General features: G+C 42.6%; 1 pseudogene; it reads left to right on the top strand.

Annotated features, from left to right (window-relative positions):
* The first annotated feature begins 648 nt into the window (after positions 1-648).
* The window catches only part of LOC102865843, an 11,086-nt pseudogene continuing 7,076 nt past the window's right edge, over positions 649-4,658 (top strand).

Raw genomic sequence — 4,658 nt, 5'->3', positions numbered from 1 at the left:
TTTTCTGGAGGGAGCGCTGACAGAGACCACAGTCTCGTGAGGGTTAGGGTCCCTGAAGGCAGAATGTTCTCTCTTTATGTAGACTTCCAAGGCATTGGTTGGGATCTCTTTTCTGTTGGCTAGTTTTTACATACAATATGACTTGTTAGTTAAGCATATTGGACAAAGAATCTATAGGTTAGTTAGATATGCAAGGAGAAAGGCCGTAGGCTAGCTAAAGTCTCCTTATGTGGTTACTGCTCAGCCAAGTCCCAGGTGATGGACTGGTTTTCTGTTATTGCTGAACATATTTCTCCCTTACATGGTTAAAATTGTTCACCCACCACTGCTCTGGGGAGTTAGGTTTCCTGTTTTTGCTTAGTTAATGTCCTCCTGAGAAGCTTGGTTTTACCCTCTTCAAGACAAAGATTTATTTTCTTAGTGATCTATGGTATGTTCAAGATTTTTCTCCAGCACCACAACTCAAAGCCATCAGTTCTTCCTCTATCATCCTTAGTCATTATCCACCTCTTTGATGCATAGCAAGTCATTGAGATGATCGTGGCCTGAATCAGGTGCATCTCAGTCTCTAGACTGATCCTTGGAGAAGGACATCACACTCAGAAGGGTGGAGGAAGTCCCTGGATGAGATATACAGTAAATTGGGCAATGGGGTAGGTGTGTTGGAGTCAGTGAGACTGGCTCAGGACAGGGCAGTATTCAGACCTATGGTAGGGTCGCTAACGTTACAAGTGACTCGCTGGCATATAACAACAACAACAACAATAAGAACAACACTGTCCTACTGTGCCTGAGCCTGCCTGACCAGATGTTGTTCTACAGGAGAAAGGTGTGATTCAGAGCCTCTGAAAACCCGCCGGAGGGGTGGCTATGAGTCGGTTCCAATTGGATGGTACAAAACAACAGGACTAGAAAGTGACTTAAGGACAGCTAGCGGGGATACCTAGAGTCCCAACAGCATAGACTGAACCTGTGACTGCTGGAAGTTTGAGGAGTATATTCTGCAGGGAAGAATCCCTTGTTTCCGGTCCCTGCTGTTGTCACCACCAGAGGGCAGCCAAGGTCTGCGGACTCCCAGCCCAGTGACCTTTCCCAGGGTCTGGAAGCCAAGAGAACTTCAAAGAACAAAAGCCCTCAGATTGAGCCTTCCTTATCTATTCACAGCAGTCTCTCACACCCCAGGAAATTGCCCCACACTTACCATGCATCTGTGTGTAGACCAGAAATCTGATACACACTCTTTTTTTATTGCACTAAGATTATATATAAGTACATTTTAACTTTTTTAAAAAACCCAATACCCAAAGACCAACTTGATATTTTCAAAGTCGTGCTAGAAAGATTCCATTACAGAGGGCCATAGACAGTTGTACTAACTCAAAGGACACGCTTCTTCAGCATTTCCAATCCACCCGCTGCTCCTCGGGAGAAAGATGGGTAGTTTCTTCCCATGGGATTTACAGTCTGGGAAACCCAATGGAGAGTCAGTATCAACGCAAATGACAATGAATTTGAGTTGTCAGGGTATTTTTTGGGGGGTGGATTGTGTGTCTGCTTTGAGGTTTTGTCAACAAGGAAGCAGATTACCACCACACTGGTCAACTACAGAGTGGCTGGTGGGTTATAATTGGCCTTTTATTGGTTGTTGTTACATGCAGTCTAGTGAACTGCAACTTATAGTGACAGCTTATAGTGTACAACTTATAGTGTACAGCTCTGAAGCTTGTCCTAGCCTGGACCTGTCTCACTAACTCTGATACACTTACCCCATTGTCCCAGTTACTGCATCAATCCATCTCATCCAGGCTCTTCCTCTCCTGCACTGTCCATCCACCCTTCCAAGCATCATGTCCTTCTCCAAGGATAGGTCTCTCCTGGCCATGTGCCCAAAGTATGTAAGATGGAGCTTCACAATCCTAGCCTCCAAGGAGAAACTTGGATTCATCCTCTCCAAGACAGACCTACTTGTTTTTTTGGTTTGTTTTTATTTCTTTAAAATTACACTACTTTATTTACAAAATTAAAATACATTTTTTTTCCAGCACAGAGTCTTCTAATTTCCCTCACCACCCCATCAAATTGTACAACCCTCATGATTAAGCCCCCACCCCCCACCCCTGCACATCCTCATCCCTCTGCTTCCACACCCTCTCCCCTCTTGGGTCCTTATATTCATTATACAATATTTGTCCTTGTGAGACTGAGTTAGTCCAGACCTCTTTGTTTTCTTGGTGGTCCATGGTATGTTCAAGACGTTTCTCCAGCACCACAACTCAAAGGCATCATTTTTCTTCTATCCTCCTTAGTCATTGTCTGGCTCTCTGATGCATATCAAGTAATCGTAATCATGAAGACCATGGATTAGATCAGGTGCACCTTAGTTTCTAGAATGACATCGTTGCTTCTCTCAGTACTCTGAAAATGTTCCTGACAGTAGATTCACCTAATGTAATTCATCTTTGACTTTCCTGACTGCTGGTGGCAAGAGTGTTGATTGTGGAGCTGAGCAAGCTGTAATTGTTAACAACCTTGGTCTCCTCTCCATCCATCATGGTGCTGCCAATTGGCCCAGTGGTGAGAATCTTTGTCTTCTTGATGCTGAGCTTCAATCCATATTGAAGAGTATCTGAGCATTTATCCACTATACTACCAGATGTCTTTAGACCCATTTTAGATATAGAAAAAAAGTGTGCAGTAAAGTTCACCTAAGCTACACACAGCTACTTCTGTCATTTATTATTATTCTATTACTTATATCTTGCACTGGTGATGTTGGGTGCTGCCTAGCTGAATCTAATTCAGAAACCCTATTTATAATCAGACAAATCTCTGCCTCATTCTTACAATTTCCACTGTGCTCAAACCCATCTTTGCAGTTACTGTGTCAGTGCATCTTGTTGAGAACCTTCTTTTCTCTCATTGACCGTCTGCTTTTCCAAGCATGGCATATTCTTTTCCAAGGATTGCTCCCTCTTGACAACCTGCCCGTAGTGTGTGACAAGAAGTCTCATAATTTTTGCTTTTTTTAAAAACTTTATTTTATTATTTTTGTGTGAGTGTACCATCAAATCAGATCTGACTGGTACAGGAGGAGATTGTCTCTCCTTCCCCTGCAGAGCATCTGGTGGATTTGAACCGTGCACCTCTGGGATTGTAGTTGCAGCTCCTTGCCACTAGGCCACCAGCGCTCCCCTATAATTTTTGCTTTTGAGGAATACCCTGGCTGTACTTCAAGGACAAAATATTTGTTATAATTGACGAAGCAACATTAGTATTATTATGAACCAGAGCCCACAGTAGCATCAAGCTTCCCTCTTCATGCTGTATAGTTCTGGAAGTTTTGACAAATGTCATGTGTTCCCTATTACTCTATCTTAAAGCATTGCTCCATTGCCCTAAAATGCCCTGTGCTCCACCTGTGACTTTCTCCCTCCCTTTTCTAGAACTCCTGGGATCCTCTGATCTTTTGGTTTGTCTCTATAGGTTTGCCTTCTCCCAGAATCATATAGTATGTAAACAGATGCAAATGAGTAAACATTCAGTTGGATAAGTGAAGAAAACAAAAGGCAATTAAGCAAAAGAATAAGAACTAAATGGGACCTTCTAAGAATAAAATCCCTATGCACATCCAAAAACTTCTGCAACAGGGTAAAAAGGGAAGCCACAGACTGGGAAAAATATTTGGATTGAGAAATTATGATGCATTCACACGATGGAATACCATGCAGCACGTGGGAGCAATGATTCTGTAAATTACTACCTAACCTGGGAGGGACTGGAGAAGTTTAAGATGCATTGAAAGCATCAATTTTGTGAATTGATGGGATATTAGTTGAGGTGTTTCAGCAAACAGATACAGCCCTGGATTTGCTCATTCATTTAAGCCAAGAAATTTGGAGGATTCTTGACAACGTGGATGGTTGACTGGAAGAGATCCATTATCTGTGTGTATTGGGGGAAATTTTTAAAAAGACAATCTAACAGAATGTAGAAATTATCAAATAGTCTCATTAATATCACACACAAGTAAAATATTTTTTCTTCATTTTCAATTTTTAATGAAGTTGTGTATTTTATCCCTGCATCTTCTCAATTGTTTCTTCCATGTATTTGCCCTTTTCCAACTTGGCGAGATTTGTCTTTCTGGTAGAGGATCTTTTTTCTGTCTTTGTTCAGCTTTAGCTTAGTGATAACCACCTTGCTGGGGTGAATGCCCACATGGACCGTTGCAGCATTAGCTGTTTCTCACTGCACCCGTTCAGTGTAGAGGACATATTTCTTTCTGTAAACCGGGACTGTTGTTGTTGTTATGTGCCATCGAGTCGCTTGTGACTCAAAGCAACCCTATGTATGACAGTCCTAAATTCTGCTCAGTCCTGTGCCAATTGCACTGTCTCTGATACACTCATCCCGATTATCCCAGTCACTGAATCAATCCACCTCATAGAGGGCCTTCTTCTCCCGCACTGTCCCTCCACCCTCCCAAGCATGACATCCCTCTCCAAGGACTGGTCCCTCCTTACAACATGCCAAAGTATGTCAGAAGAAGCCTCAGAATCCTTGCCTCCAAGAAGCCGCCTGGTTAAACCCTCTCTAGGATGAATCTGTTTGTTTTCCTAGCAGTCTATGGTACTCTCAATACTCTTCTCCAGTACCAC

The sequence above is a fragment of the Elephantulus edwardii genome, unplaced genomic scaffold (genome assembly GCF_000299155.1).
Source record: "Elephantulus edwardii isolate Elephantulus edwardi_28Jun2011 unplaced genomic scaffold, EleEdw1.0 scaffold00151, whole genome shotgun sequence".
Classification (NCBI taxonomy): domain Eukaryota; kingdom Metazoa; phylum Chordata; class Mammalia; order Macroscelidea; family Macroscelididae; genus Elephantulus; species Elephantulus edwardii.
Note: the sequence above shows the minus strand (reverse complement) of the source record. Positions and strands in the feature narration are given on the sequence as shown.